General features: G+C 45.5%; 1 protein-coding gene across 1 annotated transcript in view; it reads left to right on the top strand.

Moving 5' to 3' along the window:
• Nucleotides 1-21,239, top strand: part of GNG4 (G protein subunit gamma 4) — a 58,561-nt gene that overhangs the window by 14,349 nt on the left and 22,973 nt on the right. The window contains exon 2 of the mRNA XM_012738273.2: nucleotides 15,067-15,179. The gene's annotated coding sequence lies outside the window, so the exon portion shown is untranslated. The remainder of the gene's footprint in view (nucleotides 1-15,066; nucleotides 15,180-21,239) is intronic.

Below are 21,239 nucleotides of genomic sequence, written 5' to 3'. Positions count from 1 at the left end.
TGTTAGGTGCTGATGATTTATGAATCTTTCTGAAATGGTCTCACAAGGGAATTCTTAAATATCTTGAATAAACATTACTAGCCTCTTTTGTGAGCATGTGTTTGGTTCATGTGAAGTTATGATGTTCCGGAAAGTGTACAGCTAGTGTTATAGCTCTTGACCGGGGAAAGAACCAAGCGGCACAAGAAGAGCTGGAGAACAGTCTTTATTCCTCCAGTAGGCTCAGCCAACTTCTGACTTCTAACCCCACTTCCTTGTTCTCCTCCAGTTTTTATACCCTTGGTAGGACTCAAAAAGCATCCAATCAGCAACAAGCTTTAACATCCAATCAGCAACAAGCTTTAACATCCAATCAGCAACAAGCTTTAACATCCAATCAGCAACAAGCTTTAACATCTAATCAGCAACAGTGGCATTCAAAAAGTATCCAATCAAGATGCGCAGCCAGAGAACAGGAGCAGGCAGCCAAGCATCAAGCAGCGGGCGTTGGGCCCCAGAAGCGGGCACCTGCCATGGCTTGCAGCCATGTGGAGCAGCGGGGAGGCGGTGAGGGGCTGCATCCCAGCACCTGACGGTTTTCCCTGTCAATGAGGAATGGAAGTTACTCTTATCCTATTTAAAAAGACAGAGAAGAGTAAAAATGAAGATGTATGTAATTTATACCCACCAACTCTAATTCTAGTATCTACCCTATAGAAATTCCTATTCAAATAACATAACATCATTGTACAGGCTGGGCACATGGCTCATGCCTGTAATCCTAGCACATTAGAAGGCCAAGGCGGGAAGATCACTTGAGGCAAGTAATTCAAGACCAGCCTGAGCAAGAGAAAGACCCTATGTCTACAAAAAGTAGAAAAATTAGCTGGTTGTGGTGGTACACAGCTGTAGTCCCGGCTCTTTGGAAGGCTGAGGCAGGAGGATTGCTGGACCTCAGGAGTTTGAGGTTGCAGTGAGCTGTGATGATGCCACTGCACTCTAGCCTGGGAGACAGAGCAAGACCGTGTTTCAAAAAGCAAAACAAAAAAAAATCATTGTACAAAACAAAATATTGGAAATAACTAACTGTCCATCAACAGGAGAAAGGATAAAGAGAGGTAAATAAACACAGTAGAAGACCATTTGCATTAAGCTGGATAAATCTCAGGAAAACAGTTCAGGAGAATACATATATTATACCATTGCAGATATTTTTTAATAAGAAAAATAATTCTATGTATTATTTAGAGATAGATAGATAGATATATACACACCCAGGCCTACCTTGTATCATTACACTTTGCTTTATTGTGCTTCATGGATAGTGTGTTCTTTATAATTGAAGGTCGTGACAACTGCATCAAGCAGGTCTGTTGGCATCATTTTTCCAACAGCATTTTCTCACTTCATGCTTCTGTGTCATGTTCTTATAATTCTCCCAATGTTCCAGACTTTTTTTTGATTATTGTATCTATCATGGTGATCTGTGATCAGTGTTCTTTGATGTTACTATTGCAGTTGTTTTGGTGGTGCCACGAACTGTGCTCACATAACTTGGTGACCTTAATTGATAAATGTTGTGTGTGCTGACAGCTCCACCAACCAGCCATTCCCCATCTCTCCCTCCCCTCAGGCCTCCCTACTCCCTGAGACACAGCGATATTGAAATTAGGCCAATTAATAACCCTATAATGGTTTCTAAGTGTTTAAGAGAAGGAAGAGTCACATGACTCTCACTTTAAATCAAAAGCTAGAAATGATTAAACTTAGCGAGAAAGGCATGTCAAAAGCTGAGAGAGGTTGAAAGCGAGGCATCTTGTACCAGACAGCCAAGTTGTGAATGCAATGGAAAAGTTCTTGAAGGAAATTGAAAGTGATACTTCAGTGAACACACAAATGATAAGAAAACAAAACAGCCTTAGTGCTGATATGCAGAAAGTGTTAGTGGTCTGGATAGAAGATCAAACCAGCCCCAACATTCCCTTAAGTCAAAGCCTAATCCAGAGCAAGACCCTAACTCTCTTCAATTCTATGAAGGCTGAGAAAGGTGAGGAAACTGCAGAAGGAAAGTTCAAGTTTAATGAAAGAAGCCGTCTCCATACTATAAAAGTGCAGCACGTGCTGATGGAGAGGTTGCAACGAGTTATCCAGAAGATCTGGCTAAGATCATTGATGAAGATGGCTTCACTAAACAACAGATTTTCAGTGTAGACGAAACAGCCTTCTATTGGAAGATGTCATCTAGGACTTTCATAGCTAGAGAAGAAGTTGATGGCGGGCTTCAAAGGACAGGCTGACTCTCTTTTTAGGGGCTAATATAGCTGGTGACTTTAAGTTGAAGCCAGTGCTCATTGACCATTCTGAAAATCCTAGGGCTTTTATGAATTATGCTAAATCTAGTCCACCTGTGTGCTGTAAATGGAACAACAAAGCCTGGATGATGGCACCTCTGTTTATGGTATGGTTACTGAATATTTTAAGCCTACTTTTGAGACCTACTGCTCAGAAAAAAAGATTCCTTTCAAAATATTACTGCTCATTGATAATGCACCTAGTCAGCCAAGAGCTCTGATGGAGATGTACAGGAGATGAACATTGTTTCCATGCCTGCTAACACAACATCCACTCTGCAGCCATGGATCAAGGAGAAATTTTGACTTTCAAGCCTTATTATTTAAGAAATATATTTTATAAGGCTATAGCTGTCATAGGTAGTGATTCCTCTGATGGATCTAGGCAAAGTGTTTTGAAAACCCTCTGGAAAGGATTCACCATTCTATATGTCATTAAAAACATTCATGATTCATGGGAGGAGGTCAAATATCAACATTAATGGGAAATTGGAAGAAGCTGATTCTAACCCGCCTGGATCACTTTGAGGCATTCAAGACTTCCAGAGAAGAAGTAGCTGCAGATGTTGTGGCAATAGCAAGAGAACTAGAATTAGACATGGAGCCCGAAGTTGTGACTGAACTGCTGCAATCTCATGATGAAACTTTTGAACAGGTTTAGGGTTGCTTTTTACAGATGAATAAAGAATGTGGTCTCTTGGGATGAAACCTACTTCTGCTGAAGATACTGTGGACATTGTTGAAATGACAATAAAGGATTTAGAATATTCCAGAAATTTATTTGATAAAGCAGTAGCAGGGTTTGAGAGGATCGACTTTAATTTTGAAAGAAGTTCTAGTGAGGGTAAAATGCTGTCAAACAGCATTGCATACTACGGAGAAATCTTTTGTGAAAGGGAGAGTCAATCAGTGCAGGAAACTTCATTGTCTTATTTTACGGAGTTTCCACAGCTCCCCCAGCCTTTAGCAGCCACCACCCTGATCTGTCAGCAGCCACCAACACGCAGACAAGACCTTCCACAAGCAAAACGATTATGACTCACTGAAGGCTCAGATGATCATTAACATTTTTTAGCAATACAGTATTTTTAGTTAAGGTATGTACATTTTTATACATGTTATTGCACACTTAATAGACTACAGTGTAGTATAAATATTAATATAACTTTTATATTAACTAGGAAATTTAAAAAATTGTGTGAGTCACTGAACCAAGCCTGCAGTATCTCTGAGGTATGCCTGTATGTTTGAAAAGGTATCAAGTCATGTAGGAATGATAATCCATATTCAGAATAGCAGTTACTGGGGGGTGGGGGGCACACAATTAGGAAGAGGTACCCAGGAAACATCAATCATTTGTTTGATTTCACAAGCTGGGTGGCAGATAGATCAGTGTGTTAGTTATATTATTCTCTAAATGGTATTATATGTCTGAAATATCCCATAAGAAGAGGTAGGTTGGAAATCTACCCAACTCACTCATGGATATATGGGGCAAAATAATCTAATAGATTATTAGGTCATAGTAGATGTTTGTGAAGAAGGCATAGTACATATTTTGTTGCTGTTTCTGTGCATGGTGGACTTTGGATGTCCAGAAGTCATCTCCTGGCTCCATGGCCAAGCAAAGGGCAAATCACAGCTGTGCCCAGGATCCTGGGGGCAGACCCTGTAACCAGCAGCCAGACCAATGTCCACACAGATAGATGGATGTGTGGAGGGACCGGTCGCTAATGTAGCGACCAACCGCCCAATCTCAGTTTAAGAAAGCTTTGTGTCCATTCCAAGCAACAGAAACCAGCTCAAGTCCAAAGCAGCAGGTGGCTTGATTGTGCAGTTATAGGGAAATTCACAGAATGAACATGTGCTGGAAGAGCTTTGAACTAAAGAAGCATCAGGATTCCGGAGGGCAGGGCTGGGGAACAGTGGGGCAAGGTCTCGTTGACCTCTGAACACGGCCCCACCTCCAGTGGACACCACCGTGTGAATATCATCTCACCAGCCTGTTGTCCCCAGACCATGTTAGGAGCATGCTGGGGACAGAGCCCGAACGGTCATTTGTCCTGGCTGTTGCAGAGAAATTGAAACATGCTCCAACAGGCTGCTGGCCTGGTCGGTCTTGGCATATATTCCAGCCTTACAACTCCATAGATTTTTGCAGATATGGTTGCTACTAACTAAAAGAAGCTAAACAAATATTCCGGTTATCCCATTCTACTCTAGGCTTCCAACAATCCAAAATCCTTCCACTAAGTATTAATTTTTAAAGTAGTCTTAAAATTGTAGCTACTATGTATATTTTTTCATGAAACGAAGTCAGAATATAAACAAAAATCTTATTTATTTTAACTGAAATAACTTATTGGTGATTTTAATTTTATTTTTTTGTATGGTGTTTGAATATTTTTATAATGAACATATAATTAGAAAAAGTTGGTTGATTCCATTTGGAAATAAACACCCTTTGTGTTGGTCTGTTTGTGCTGCTATAACACATTACCTGGGCCTGGGTAATTTATAGACCACAGAAATTGATTTCTCGTGGTTCTAGAGGCTGGGAAGTCTGAGATCAAGGTGCTGGTGTTTGGTGTCTGGCAAGGGCCTTCTGGCTGTGTCCTCACGTGGCAGACAGGTCGTGGAAGGGCAAACGTGGGCCTAAGCTAGTTCCCGGCAGCCCTTTCATAAGGCACTAACCCATTCCTGAGCCCTCACGACTCAATCACTTCCCCCAAAGGCCCCACCCCCCTAATGCCACCCCAATGGTGATCAAGTTTCAACGTGAATCTTGGGGGGGACACACATTCAAATCATAGCACCCTCCAAGAAACCTGTTGAGATCTGGAACTCTTGTGGCTGATGATATTTGAACCTCTAGGTTTATTATTTTTGCTCCATGGTATTGACTCGGCGAGAGAGTGGAGTTGATACTGTTGTTTTGTATGGCTTTTGGCATTCAATTCAATTAATTGAATGACTATTGCAGGGGTCCTCAAACTTTTTAAACAGGGAGCCAGTTCACTGTCCCTCAGACCGTTGGAGAGTGTGGTGCACATTCCACACATGCGCACTGTGGGCCCGGGATGAGTTGGCTGCTAAGCAGGACAAGCAGCGGCGGCAAAAACAAGCAGCGGGCCAGATAAATGTCCTTGGCGGGTCGCATGTGGCCTGCGGGCTGTAGTTTGAGGACGCCTCGTCTGTTGAATGTAAAACCCTTTGCTAGTTGCTCTGGAAATACATAAATGAATCTAACAAGCTCCCTGCCCTAAAAAGAGCTGGAAATCTAGACAGGGAGAAAAGACATGTTCACATTATTTGCCTACCAGATGACACAGACTAATGCATTGAGGACAAGAAGCAGCCTGGAAGTGTCATAGAAATTAAAGGGAAGTGGTCGGGTCCCAGCGCCAAGGTGGTGAGCCAGCTCAGGAAAGCTTTGAGAGGTTGGTAGCCTCCAGGTGAAACCTTGAAGCTGAGTAGAGTAGGCTTTTAACAGGATGGGCTGGGGTGATAAACCAGGGAGGAGTGGAATAAATCCAATAGTGGAAGCAAAAGCATGAAAGTAGACAAGTTCTGAGCCCCTAAGAATAAACTCAGGCAGCCAACCCAGCTGGACTAGCATTACTTAACTTTTAATATCACATGGGAGAAGTTGGGATCAATTTGTTAAAGCCTCTTGTAATTGCATTTGACATTTCGAAAGAAATATCCCAGCCATTACATTTTAACCACTGATAGGATTTTTCAAAATAATAAACCTAACAGCTTTCTGCTGAGCCTCTGCTTTTTCTTGCCTCCTATAAGCAGTCTCACCTGCTTGCTAATTAACTCCCTACATGAAAAGTCAAGTAGCTGTTTAACTTGATCCCTTCCAAGGAGAGCAAGTGCCGGTTTTGTTCAGAGAGGAAACCTGTGTCTGTCTGTCTCCCAGGTCCTGCTCGGTTCTGTGGGGCTCAGTCGAGTGATTAACTTGAAGGTGCCCTGGCCGCCCGAGGATCAGTGGCAGCCGTTCTGAAGGAATAAGCCATCAAAGAGGCACGACAACCAGCTAGCGAGCCACACAGAGCGGGATGAGATGCAAAGGCCAGGTGGCCGCGACCAGAGAGTTGTGCAAAAGCCTCAGAATCAAAGGAAACTGAAGACTCTGTGAATACAAAAGCGAAGGGAGTGGCAAACAGCGAGAGAGGAGGCACAGAGACAGGAGGCTGGGTGTCCTGCAGGGAAGCCACCTGGGACCCATGGGGCAGAGTGGACAGGGCTGATACAAATCTCAATCCACACGCGCAGGGGTGAGGAAAAGGGTGACTCTTCTAATTTCCCTGTAACTCGGCTCTCATGGAAGCATGCCTCCTGCCTGGTTGGCGTGCCTGGGGTTGTCTCAGGGTCGCCCCCCCCCAGACCTTATGCAAGATAGGGTGTTGGGAGGGGTGTCCCCTCAGTCCTTTTCAGACTGGCTGCTTTCACTTAGGAAGATGCATTTAAGTTTCCCCTATGTCTTTTCATGCCTTGACAGCTCATTTCTTTTTAGCACTGAATGATACTCCCTTATCTGCATATACCAAAATTTATGTATCCGTTCACCTACTGAAGCACATCTTGGTTGCTTCCAAGTTTCGGCAGCTGTGAACAGGCTGCTGTAATGTCCTTGAGGCACCTGTCTACCGGGTGACCAGTGAGACACAGACTTCATTTTCCCAGGCTCATAACCTCCCCTTCACCCCCGACCCCAAGAAGAATCGATCATCTCCTCTTCTTTGGCCCCTCCACCCTTTAGCACCTTGAATTGATCATCGTGTTTGCTGCTGTTAGTTTTGTCCCTACACTGGATAGAAATCGGGGGTCATGTTCGACTCACTTCGTCACTTCTTTAGTGCAATGCCTGCCACTGTAAGGTTTCAATAAATGAATGATTGAATGATTGATTTGCAATCTTATTTTCATTGCTAATTAGCCACTTAATGACTTTGGACAAATTACTTACTACAAATGAGGAAATTGAAGCGGGTATAGGTTATAAATCCTGTCGTGTAGGCTGTTCTCAGTTCATGTTCCCGTCACTATAAGGCCACGAAACACCACGTGATTCTCAGAGAGGAGTTTCTGACAGGTGTAACAAAGAACAATAAAAATAAGTAAATCTGATTCTTTGTAGTGGTGAGCACAGACTCACGGTCACAGTCCTGAGTTGTATAGTGCACCCCCCAGATTCATATGCAACTGAGCTTCAGAGTGTAAGTTTATTTGGAAATTGTGTCTTTGCACATGTGATTAAGATAAGGATTAGAGCAGGACCTAAAACCAATGGCTGGTATCCTCTTAAGAAGAGGACATGACACAGAGACACACAGAGACGTGAGTCATGTGAAGACGGAAGCAGAGATTGGAGTGAGGGGCTCCAAATCAAGGAACATCAGAAGTTGCCAGGGGCCACCAGATGCCAGGAAAAGACAAGGAAAGCTCCTACCCTAGGGCCTTCAGAGGGAACCTGGCCTTGCCAACACCTTGATCTTGGACTTCTAGCCTCCAGAACTGTAGGAGGATACATTTCTGTTGCTTTGAGCCACCCAGTTTATGGGAATGTGTTCCTGTGGCCCAGCCATGGAATCTCTGACCTGCCTTTTTGTCCTCTGTGGTGTGGTCTGCCAGTTCAGTACAGCTGCAGTAAGACTCAAGTGAAAATGATGTCATTTCACGTCAGGTTGATGACGGTGTAAACACAGAGGGTGTGGGGTTTTGTTCTCCACTCTTGTCCCACTGGGCAGCTTGGCGGTTCCGTTTGATTAACCTGAATATCTGACCCAGCAGTCAGAAGAGGAGTTAGCTTCACACTCGGTGAGGGCCACGTAAAAGCAACTCTGTAGACTTTTGAACAGTTTTTTCCTGTCGATTAAGATTTTGGACTATCTGCAAGGCCAGAGGAACGGTTAGGGAGTGTCTGGGGTGGCCGGCTAGGACTAGGCACTCTGTGCCCGCCTGTCTTGGCACTGGGGACAGTGCCGCTAATGGCACAGTGGGCAGTGTGGAGAGTCCTACCGAGGACGGGTCGGGCTTATCTCTCTGCTGTTTATTCTGCACTGCCTTGTCCAATGCCATTTATGACAGCTGCTCTGCTGACCTCTCATTGCCTCGCCCTTAATAAGAGCTGGAGAAGGAGGGCAGCGTCCTGGTGACCGGCAGCCGGCGGGCTCCAGCACCATTCGGACCCAGAGTGCTCTTCCTAAGAAACCTTGGTTGTCTCCCAAGTCCACTGCGCCCCATAACAGGCCAGAAGCTCCTCGTCCCCGTGCTTGTTTAGCATCTATGTGATTAGACGTTGTTATTAGATCAGGCAGATGCCATCAGCCAATCAAGATGTAAATTGAGTCATTGAGACCCAAATTGTACAATGCACCGAACTTGACTGTCACAGTGTCTAATTGGCAAAGTGGTTTGAGCTGGCGTGGGGAGAATCAGGCCCCTACGAGGGGGACCACGTTCCCGCTGCAGGCGGAGCCCTGGGCACCTGGATGTGACGGCACCTGAGCCCCTGCCGCTCCCTTCAGGGGTCAGGACGTTCAGCTCCATCCCGAGACGACTGAGAAACAGCCAAATCGGTCACGTGGTGCTAACATACCACTTTGTCCATGTGTCCAGAGAGAGAGGCTGTGCCCTTTTCCGCTGCAGTGGTTGTGACTTCTCAAGTGAATTAGGATCTCCCGACCCTTTAAAGTCCCTGTGTCGAAGATGGGAGACCTCCATTGTCTGAGATATCCACTCAGTGCAAGATATCCTTGGGACAATTCAAAGCCAATTTATCGTAAAGCTGGAAGGGGGGGAAGTCTTAAATAGATGTTGGTGCTGAACGCCAGGGGACCCCTCCTCCACTTCTGTGCAAAGCGGTGCTGCCTCGGGGGCCAGCGTCTAACGGGATTTTAGGGTGACATGTTAAACCCTAGAAGCCAACACAGTGTCACGAGGTGGAGTCCTTGCTATGACTGTGTGCCTCATTGTCTTTGGTTTCCCACATAGAATTTCCTAAATTAGCACTTTTGTCTCAGATTTAAAAGCGTTTTCCAGGCAGCAGTGTTTCCATAAAGTAGCCTCTGTTGAGATGCCGTGTTGGTTAGCGGGATGCAGAGCTGCTGCGATGCTCTTTGTGACAAAACGACAGTGACGTAAAGAGTGTGGAAACGTCTTTCTCTCTCCTGTGGGAGCCCAGAGGTGGGTAGCCAGGCCAACAGGGCAGCTCGCCCCAGGCGGGTTTTCAGGGCTCCTTCTATTTTGTTCCCCCCTCTTGCCCCAGGACTGTGGCTCTCAACTCTCTTGAGCATCAGAGTCACCTGCAGGGCTTGTTAACCCCCTCCCACTCCCGGAGTTTCTATTCGGCAGGTCCGAGTGGGTTTGCATTTGTGTTTCTGACGTGTTGCCAGGGGACACTGACACCCCTGGTCCCTAGTCCACACCTGGAGAAACACTGCCCAGGCCCTGTCCCCGCCTGTCCTTGTTGAAGTTGAGCTGTAGACACGTCCATGTTCCGGGTCATGCAGTGGGAAAGAGCGCAGGGGTACACTCAAAAAAAAGAAAAAGAAAACATTCATCAGAGTACATTCATCAGCAGGATTATTCCACCAGCGTGTGACACCCCCTACCAAACTATTAGCCGCGTGAGAACAGAGACCCCGACTCCTATTCCTCAAGGCCCACCACCATGCGGTCAATAGGTAATGTGCGGCACTAGGTCATTGGCCTTCACAACCCCGGGAGCTATATTAGCTTCATTTAAGCATTGAAACAAGCTCAGTGCGGTGGCTCACGCCTGTAATCCTAGCACTCTGGGAGGACAGGGTGGGAGGACTGCTTGATGTCAGGAGTTCAAGACCAGTACGAGCAAGAGCGAGAGCCCTATCTCTACCAAAAATAGAAAAATTACCCAGCTGTGGTGGTGCACACCTGTAGTCCCAGCTAGTCAGGAGGCTGAGGCAGGAGGATCACTTGAGGCCAGGAGTTTGAGCCTGCAGTGAGCTATGATGATGCCACTGCACTCTACCCAGGGAGACAGAGTGAGATCCTGTCTCAAAAAAATAAAAGAATTGAAACAAGAGCAGCCATGGAGAATCAAAGTCACTGTTGAAGCCCGTGTTTGCTCTTTCATGCACACACGAGTCATGTTTGTATGGACTGACCACTCTGAGGCTGCCCTGTCTTGGCACTGGAGACGTGGAAGCTAATGAAACGAGGCCTCCGCCCTACGGGGGCTCCTGGCCAGCGAGCGGCCAGGGAGTGGCCCTCCCGATGCCCTCACAATGAAACACAAGATGGGGTTCAGAGATGAATGAAAAAAAGCTTTTGAAAACATCATGGTAAAATCTAGTGCTATTAAAAAGCAGCTCTCTTCAGCAACCAGATCAAGGCAGCCAGCCAAGAGCTAAATTCCCATCAGCTCCAACAACTTGTCTTATTTTGAGACATGGCGATGATGCAGGGAAGGTGCTAAAACCCCTACCTGGGGCATGGGGTGGCTTGGCAGGGGACGTCTGAAATATATTCCAGCACTGGATGGAAGAGACTATGCAAATGCCAAGTGAACAAGGAGAAATTAATGTAGTCTTTTTCTGATGTGTGGTCTTTCAAAGAGCTACTAGAATTAATTAAATCTCTAAAAGAGGAACCCAAAAAGCTGGATGGGGTGTGAGTAACACTCAGGGTCAGCGACTGTACTGTTTCCTATTTTTACCACCGACTTGTGTGTCTTACATGAGTCTCTTTGTCTTAGACACTCAGTAAAGTAAGTCTGGGCTCCTCTGGTCTAGCTCGGAGTTTCTCAAACTCTACCGTATACACGGATCACCTGAGTTAACACATGAACTGCCATGTGAGTTGTATTTAACTCACGCTGGTTTTGACCCTGGGTGCCTCATGAAGCATATGTAACTCACACATCTTTTCACCTTGGGAGCCACATGAACTATGTTTCAAGTTGCATATAACACATGCACAGAAAAAAATAAAAAAATTTTCATTAAATTAGAAAGGATCATTTTGTTTTCAAAGATTTTTTTTTTTTGAGACAGAGTCTCGCTTTGTTGCCCAGGCTAGAGTGAGTGCCGTGGCGTCAGCCTAGCTCACAGCAACCTCAATCTCCTAGGCTCAAGCAATCCTTCTGCCTCAGTCTCCTGAGAAGCTGGGACTACAGGCATGTGCCACCATGCCCGGCTAATTTTTTCTATATATATATATTAGTTGACCAATTAATTTCTTTCTATTTTTATAGTAGAGACGGGGTCTCGCTCTTGCTCAGGCTGGTTTCAAACTCCTGACCTCGAGCAATCCGCCCGCCTCGGCCTCCCAGAGTGCTAGGATTACAGGCGTGAGCCACCACGCCCGGCCTGTTTTCAAAGATTTTATCCTACTTTCGTAAGAAAATACGGTGGCCCCATGGAAAAAACATTTTTTTTTAGTGTGGCAGTTAGTGTGTTACAGTGCAGATTTGACTGAGCAGGTCTGGGTGGGGCTGAGATTCTGCGTTGCTAACAAGCTCTGGGGGACATTGACGCTGCTGACCTCCCATGTGGCTTGAGTAGCCCCCTCCAGCCTCCCTGAGGCCCTACTCAGTCCCACTGAAAGAGAGTCTGAGACTCCCATGGTTGGCATGCAAACCGGAGTTTCAGGTGTACGGCTAGGTGCAGTCTAGAGCAGTTTCTCAGATGCAGCTGCACATTGGAATCACCTGGGAAGCTTAAACTTCCACGGATTGTGACTTAAATGGTCTGGGGTTTGAGCTGGGCATCAGGATTTTTGGAAGCCGCCCTGGCCCGAGTGGTTGGGGGAGAATGGCCACCCCGCAGTGGGCTGGTGGGCGTGGTGGTGGCTGCAGGAGCAGGGTGTGGCCTGGGCTGCCTGAGTCTGGGGAACCAGTTGTCGCAGGGGGGTCTGTTTTCCCCAGAATGTGATTAAAAAGTATAAGAAGCACAATTATATGAAAAGACAAAACAAAACTAAACAAACTAGGGCATTCCTGGATCAATAAGTTTGAGAAACGCAGGATTAAGCAACCAGGTTTTTTCCTGCGAGATTCCTCCACGTGTTTACTGTGCACTATGACCTGCCAAGAGAGAAGCAAAATAGTGACCGTCCCTCAGTCTTCCGTGACCAGGAAGCCTTCTGTCATGGAGCTGATCGAGGGAGCTTGTCACACAAAGCCCCGGACAGCTCCTCCTAAGACACGATGCATATACGTGCAAAATGTCTAGCCTAGTTACTAATGCAGATGTCGCCGCCCCATCTGTATCTTCCTTGCTCTCTCCTTGGCTGTCCTCATGGCCTCTGCAGCCTTTACTGCAGGATGTTCGCTGGGGGGAATGATGGGGACGCCCCGCAAAGGCAATGAGAGTAGAGAATATTCCCTGGGGCACGTCTGATTTTAGAACCGAAACAGAGGTCAGGCGTGAAGAGGGAGGCGTGCTGGTCTGGCTGTGTTGGCAGGCAGGGGACGGCATTCAGAGGGTGCCTGGGACACACCAGCGGGCCACGGCTAAGGCTCCCTAACCAGATGTGAGAGGGGAGTTATGCAGCTGTTTGGTTTTTCCCCAACTCCCACCTCTCTGGGTTTGTAGTCTTTCCCGGGGGGGTGGGCAGGGAAGACTCTTGGAGTTAGATCTTCCTGATTTTAAGTTATCTTTCTGGGGTGTGGGGTTTAGGCTGTGCCCCTCCCCCCTTCAGTAGGCCTCTAGGATATGTCTATCTGTCTGTCTGCCTCCCTCCCTCTGGAAGATGCTAGGGGCAAGAGGGACTTGGAGGAGGAGGGAGGGACCATCCTCACCTTCCCTAGCTAGGACCCCGCTGGGCCCCCCACAGTTGGCTAAGACCTACCAGCAATGGGATTCCGTGCTGCCTGCAACACCAGTGACTTGAAAACAGGATGGTTTTCAAGTACATTGTTCACGAAGTGAAGAGAAAAGGGTCTTCCAATAACAGAGGGGTGAGAAAACAAAACAGGGAAGGAGATTAGGGTAAAACAACATAAGAGCCCAACAACTCAGGAATTTGAGGTTACAGGAAGCTATGATCACTCCACTGCACTCCAGCCTGGGCAAGAGAGCAAGACTCTGTCTCTTAAAAAAAAGAAAGCCAGGCATGGTGGCTCACACCTATAATCACAACACTTTGGGAGGCCAAGGCAGGAGGATAACTTGAGGTCAGGTGTTCCAGACCAGCCTGGTGACCAACATAGTGAGACCTTGTCTTTATAAAAAATTTTAAAATTAGCCAGGCCTGGTGGCCCACGTGCCTGTAGTCCCAGCTACTTGGGAGGCTAAGGTGGTGGGATCACTTGCACTCAGAAGTTTGAGGTTAAAGTGAGCTAAGATCACGCCACTGCACTCCAGTCTGGGTGACAGAGCAAGAGCATGTCTCTAAAAAAGCATAATAATTTTTTAGGGGTCAAAGCATCCAAATACAACAACTCTAACAGGAACAATCACATTTGAAAGAGTAGGCATGTAGTGTTTGTCAAAATGCAGAACAGGCTGTCTCAGACCATTCGGGCTGTTGTAACAAAATGCCATAGACTGGTGGCTTACAAACAACAGATATTTATTCCTTGCAGTTCTAGAGGATGAGAAGTCCAAGATCAAGGAGCCGACAGATTTGGCGTCCGGTGAAGTCCTGCTTCCTGGTTTGTAGAGCCTTCTTGCTGTGTCCTCACATGGAAGGAAGGGTGAGGGGTCTCTCTCAGACCTCTTTTGTAAGGGCACTAATCCCATCATGAGGGCTCCACCCTCATGACCTCGTCACCTCCCAAAGGCCCCATCTCCTAATATCATTCACCTTGGAGGTGAGGATTTCAACATATGAATTTGGGGGAGGCGGGTACAAACATGCAGATCATAGCACAGGCTAAGAAATATGTACCAAGCTCAACTTCAACCAATCTCCCCTGAAGGTCAAGCCAAAACAGATTTGGGCTGCACGCTAGCCAAGGAAGAAAACAGGACTGTCTGCTGTCCTCATTCCTGCCGGGCTTCTGTTTTCACTCCAAGTTCATTCGGATCCTTTAGAGATGGACGCTATAGGGCAGGACTCTTAGAAAACCCTTGGGGAAAGAGCCCATCATCCCAGAGTCGCCATTCTTGAGGCACTCAGACCAAGGAGGGAGATAGACAAGGCTATGCACCTCTCTCTGGAGAAGGGGGTTGTAAGAAGCCTTTTATAATGAGTTGTCTGATCTCGTGTCTCTTCTGTGCTAAATGTTCTTTGAGTCAAATCAAGTTATTTCTAATTTGTGTAAGAATAATATGCATCAACATGTTACCCATCGTTATCTCTGGGAAACGGCATTTCAAGTGGTCTTCATTTTCTTTCTTATAATTTTCCCTATCTTCACATTTTTCTATAGTAGATGTGTATTTTTATGATAAGAAAACATGTGAGCTGTTTCTGTTTGGCTGGAGCGGGGACTGCTCACACGAGTGGCAGAGCGACTCAGTGTGCAGGTGGGCAGGGACAGGTGCTGTCTGGTGGGGTCCGGCTGCCTGTGGCCTGGAGGTTGTGTTCCCGGTGTGCCTGTGTCAGGTCGGGGGCTCCTCTTTCTCCTTTAGCTCCTCATCTTTCCAAGGTCTGATATGACAGTCCCCAGGCTTGCAGGGAAAGCCATTGAGCTTGAAGAGAGGCAACCATGGGAGTGGGACAGTAGGGGACACCAAGGACAACAGAAAGGTGGCTTTCCCTGCACCTATAGACACGTCTCTGGTTGTGCTTTCAGGTGAACCTCAAAGCAGGAGCTCTGAATCGACCTCTCATCTGAGGACTGACTACTGCTGTCACTGCCAGCCTCCATCCCCTGCCCAGGCCTGTCACTGTGTCGCCCCTCAGCAGGTAAGGGGAGTGGCTTATCCTGTCTAAGAGCAGGTTCTTTCTGGAGAACAGGCATCTTTGCCAGGAGTATGTGTGGGGGCCTGGCTGAGACTCAGCTCTCAGGACCCATAAGGTGTGACCATGTCCTCAAGGCTCCTCACATTATCCCTGTGTGAGTGAACGTGCCCATCTTGGACAGCAATGGGAGAATACCAGCCCATCCCTGTGGGTTGTCGGGCCTTGGCTGGGGAACTGTGCTGTGTGCACCTGCCCATGGGAAAAGAGATGCTCTTCAGGTAAGCATCCTTGTTCTGCCACTTGCTGTGACAAGGGGAGGTCAACAAACACCACCCCACCCCAATCCTACAGTCTAAGCTGGTTGGTCCTTTTGGGCTTAGTGCTCTGTAGTCACTGGCAATAGAGGAGAAATGGCTCACAGCCAGCTGTGGCACTCCACCTCTGGTCTGTGCTAGAATCACCTTGGGAGGCTGTAAAATAGAGACGTCCAGGTGTGCAGGGTCACAGCATGGATCCCAGGTATGTGTGCTTTGAGAAACCAGATTGGCCCCCGGGAGAGAGAGAGAATGTGAATATGCACACAAAACAGCTTTGAGGATCACTGATGGCAATGAGTGACTGCGCTGGAGGTGGAATCAGGGAGAGAGGGAGCAACAGAGCAGAGCAGAGGTGGCAGCGCAGGCTTTTCTGTCCCGTGTACCAGGGAGAGCACTTTCATCCTTGTGTTAGCATCTCTTTGTCTGATTACCAAGGGCCTCTTAGTAGGACTCTGTAGGTACCTCTTCTCCCCACCTCCTTCTTTAGCAAGAATGCAGACTGAGGGGAGAGAGGGTTTTCTGTGTCGTTGTAAGATGGTCAGATGAAAAAGACATAAGTGTATTTTATATGCCGAGCTGAGGGAATCCAGAGACACAGACATTACAGGACAGAGCGGTGAGTGGCAGGGCAGCACCTTCAGAAAGGGGACCTATAAAGTGTTAGCCTTGGATAAGAAGATGCTTTCAGCTGCAGGTGACAAGTGACCCAACAAATGCAGCCTGAACGGTGAGGAATATGTTCTTTCAATTGCAAGGATCAGAAGTAGACCTTCCAGGACCCACCTAGCACAAGGCTCTGCAGCAATGTCTCTGTGAGTCTCCTGACCCTGTCTGTGGCTAATTCTTCAGGGGTTAGCATGGCTCTTGCAGCTCTGGATACAACTAAGTCAAGGCAACCAAAAACAGGGGTTCTCCCCTCATGCCTCGACTGGGGAGAAAAACCTTCACTACAAGTCCCTTGCAGATTCCCCTGGTGTCTCATTGATTAGGGCAATGTCACATGCTCTGGCCCCACTGCAAGGGAGGCAAGAAGGTGAGCATCTGGCATTGTCAGCCTCTGGACAGGAAGGTATGCCCTGCTGGCAGAGACAGCAAGTGTTGGAGCCACTGTGGGTGGGTCACCAGCAGGCTCTGGTGCAGAGGAGGCAAGGATGGATGTGAGCACAGAGCAGCTGTAGGTGGGGTGGGGGACACGAGGGTCCTGTCCTGATGGCCTTCTCTGTAGGCAGAGGGGCTGAGGTCCTCTGCTGAGCATGGAAGGACAGAGGTGGTGAAGGGATGATGAAGACTGAAACAGGAGGACAAAGGGAGGGAGAGATGATTTGGGACAAAGAGTCATCTTGCCAGGTAGCTGTGAGGACCCTGCTAAGGCTGGAAATTGAACATCTGCTAGCCAGAATTTTGGAGGTTCTCTCCTACAGTGCTTAGCACCCCACAGTGTGGGTGGAGAGGGGCAGGAGTTGGATCCTTATAAAGTTGGGTTTTAAGGAACAGAAGGAAGGGAGAGACAAGCAGAGAACATGGAAGACAGTGATAGCAGTGCTGGGTTGTGTTGTTCAGGCTGAATATGGAATTGCATGGAGCCAGGAGAGAAGGAAACATCAACAGAGGGCGTCGTAGGGTGAGACCGGGCCTAAGAACACAGCTCCTGGCTACGGGGTGGGCCTAGGGAATCTTGGCTGGGGTGGCTGTGGCTATATGGGCTGGAGAGCAGACACACTGGAGGGACTGAGGTGAGGATGTGGGAGAGATGGGAGTCCTTGAGGGGAAGATAATCAGCTCCCAAATATGGGAGCCCCCAGAGGGTGGGCCCACCCCAAAGCTTATTTGATCTCCTGGACATGAAAAGGAAAACATAGCTCAGCAGGGCCTGTTTTACATGTTAAGCATTTGGCCCATGTTCTCTTTCTGTGGAAAGGAGTGGAGTGTGTTGAAAATGTTCTTGAAACAAAAGAAAATCCAAAAGTAAGAAGTAACAGCTGCTCAGGATAAGAAGGAATTAGTGAAAGAACTCTGGAAGTAAGAAGAATCAAAGTGAAAGGACACCCACAAAAGGGAGCACCAGCTCTCTAGCAATGGATACCAACTAAGATCAGAATATTGAAATGACAAAGAATTTTGAACATAGATTGTAAGGAAGCTCAATGAAATGCAAGATAAAATAGAAACCAAACACAAAGACACCACAAAAACAATGTAGGAAATGAATGAAAATTCACTAAAGAAAATGAAATGTTAAAGAAAAATCAAACAGAACTGGAAATGAAAAATTCACTCAAGGTATTACAAAACACTGTGGAAAGCCTTAAGAATAGGTTAGACCAGGCAGAAGAAAGGATCTCAGGGATTGAAGACAATACCTTTCAATTAAACAAGTCAGTTGCAGAAATAGAACAGAGAAATAAGAGGAATGAGCAAAGCCTACAAGAAATATGGGATTATGTAAAAAGGCCTAACATAAGAATTATATGCATCCATGAGGGTGAAGAAGAAAATATACAAGGGTTAGATACACTATTTGAGGATATAATGGAGGAAAATTTTTCTGGCCTTGCTAGAAATCTAGATATCCAGGTACAAAAAGCTCGAAGGACACCTGGGAAATTCATTGCAAACAGGAAGACACCACAACACACAGTCATCAGACTGGCCAAAATAGACACAAAACAGGCCCTCCTATGACACGTAAGGGGAAAGCAGCAGGTAACTTACAAAGGAAAGCCTATCAGACTAACTGCACACTTCTCAACTGAGACCTTACAAACCAGAAGGGATTGGGGCCCCATTCTCAATCTTCTCAAACAGAATAATGCCCAGCCTATAATATTGTATCCTGCAAAACTAAGTTTCATTTATGAGGGGGAAATAAAGTCTTTCTCAGATAAACGAACACTGAGGGTATTTGTCAAGATAAGACCTGCCCTGCAAGAAGCACTCAGAACTGCATTATTCATGGATCAGAACAATAGATACTCATCAGTGTAAAATCACCCAAAAGCTAAAGTCAAAGGCCAGATACTACAAGGTCTCAAGAGAGAAAACAAATCAACTAGGAAAACAAAGAAACTCACCCCATTTATCAATTCTTTCACTGAAGAGACATAGGCTTGCTGAATGGATAAACATGCACTAGCCATGTATCTGCTGTCTTAAGGAAATACATCTAACCCACAAGGACACATCCAGGTACAAGTTGAAGGGATGGAAAAAACATTCCATGCAAATGGAAACCAAAAGAAAGCTAGTATAGCAGTTCTCATATCAGATAACTTAGTCTTCAAATCAACAAAAGTAATGAAGGACAAAGATGCTCATTCTATAGCAATAAAGGGAACAATTCAATAAGAAGACATAACAATTCTAAATATACACTTAACAAAGGTGTATCCAAGGCCGGGCGCTGTGGCTCACGCCTGTAATCCTAGCTCTTGGGAGGCCGAGGCGGGCGGATTGCTCAAGGTCAGGAGTTCAAAACCAGCCTGAGCAAGAGCGAGACCCCGTCTCTACTATAAATAGAAAGAAATTAATTGGCCAACTGATATATATATAAAAAATTAGCCGGGCATGGTGGCGCATGCCTGTAGTCCCAGCTACCTGGGAGGCTGAGGCAGAAGGATCACTCGAGCCCAGGAGTTTGAGGTTGCTGTGAGCTAGGCTGACGCCATGGCACTCACTCTAGCCTGGGCAACAAAGTGAGACTCTGTCTCAAAAAAAAAAAAAAAAAAAAAAAAAAAAAAAAAAAAAAAAAAAACAAAGGTGTATCCAGATTCATAAAGCAAATCCTATTTGATCTAAACAAAATGATAAACAGTAGTACTGTAATAGCTAGGGACTTCAACATTCCTCTGACAAAACAGGACAGATTCTTCAAACAGAAAGTAAACAAAGAAACAATGGACTTAAGCAGAACTCTAAAACAAATGGGTCTAACAGACATTTACAGAACATTCTACCCAAAAAACACTGAATATATATTCTTCTCATCAGCTCATGGGACATTCTCTAAGATTGGCCAAATTCTAGGCCATAAAACACACCTCAACAAATTTTTAAAAATAAAAATCTCAGACCACAGTGGAATAAAATTAGAAACCAAGTCCAACAGAATGCTCATCTCTATACAAAGTCTTGGAAATTAAACAACCTAAGGCTGAATGATAGTCAGGTCAAGAAGGAAATTAAGAAGGAAATCAAAAGATTCTTTGAATTAAATGATAAAGGAGACACAAGTTATCAAAATCTATAGGACACAGCTAAAGTAGTTCTGAGAGGAAAATTCATAGCCATAAACACCTACATCCAAAAGACAGAAAGGTCACAATCAATATTCTAATGAACCATCTCAAAGAACTAGAAAAAGATGAAAAAACTGATCAAAAACCCAGCAGAAGAAAAGAAATAACCAAGATCAGAACAGAACTGAGTGAAATTAATAACAAAAGAACTATATGGAAGAATAATGAAACAAAAATTTGGTTCCTTGAAAGGATAAACAAAATTGACATGCCTCTCACTAGATTAACCAGAAGCAGAAAAGAAAGGACTTTAATAAGCTCAATCAGGAATGAAAAAGGAGAAAGTACAGCTGATACCACAGAAATACAAAATATTATCTATGAATATCACAAAAATCACTATGCACATAAACTTGAAAATGTGGAGGAAATGGACAAATTCTTAGAAACAGACAGCCTCCCTAGGTTCAATCAGGAAGAAGTTGAATTCCTGAACAGACCAATATCAAATATCGAAATCAAAGCAAAAATAAAAATATTCCTAAAAACTAAAGTTCTGGACCAGATGGTTTCACACCCAAATTTTACCAGACCTACAAAGAAGAACTAGTGCCTAGCCTGCAGAAATTATTCCACAACATCGAGAAGGAAGGAATCCTCCTCAACGTGTTTTATGAAGCCAACATCACCCCGGGACCAAAGCCAGGAAAGAACTAAACAAAAAAGAAAACTACAGACCAATATCCCTTATGAATATAGATGCAAAAATTCTCAATAAAATCCCAGCAAACTGAATCCAGGTACTTATTGAGAAAGTAATCCATCATGACCAAGTGGGCTTCATCCCAGAGATGCAAGGATGGTTCAACATACACAAATCTATAAATGTAGATCACCACATAAAAAGAGGTAAAAACAAAGACCATATGTTACCCTCAATAGAGACAGAAAAATGTTCAATAAAGTTCAGCACCCTTTTATAATAAGAATGCTTAACAAAACAGGCATAGACAGCACTTACCTCAAAATGATAAAAGCCATATATGACAAACCCATATCCAACATCATACTGAATGGGGAAAAATTAAAAGCATTCCCACTTAGGACTGGAACCAGACAAGTTTGCCCTGTATCACTGCTTCTGTTCAACATAGTGCTAGAAGTCCTAGCCAGAGCAATCAGAGAAGAGAAAGAATTCAAGGGCATCCAAATGGGAGCAGAAGAGGTCAAACTATCACTCTTTGCTAACAATATGATCTTCTATCTAGAAAACTGCAAAGATTCTGCCAAGAGACTACTGGAATTGATAAATTCAACAAAGTCTCAGGTTACAAAATCAACGTACACAAATTAGTAGCATTCCTATACACCAACAACAATTAAACTGAGAACCAAATCAAAGACTCAATACCTTTCATGATAGCAACAAAGAAAATAAAATACCTAAGAATATATTTAACTAAGGAAATGAAAGACCTCTACAGGGAGAACTACAAAACACTGAAGAAGGA

Source organism: Microcebus murinus, chromosome 19 (genome assembly GCF_040939455.1).
Source record: "Microcebus murinus isolate Inina chromosome 19, M.murinus_Inina_mat1.0, whole genome shotgun sequence".
In the NCBI taxonomy this organism is placed as follows: domain Eukaryota; kingdom Metazoa; phylum Chordata; class Mammalia; order Primates; family Cheirogaleidae; genus Microcebus; species Microcebus murinus.
This window is presented reverse-complemented; position numbering and strand designations above follow the sequence as displayed.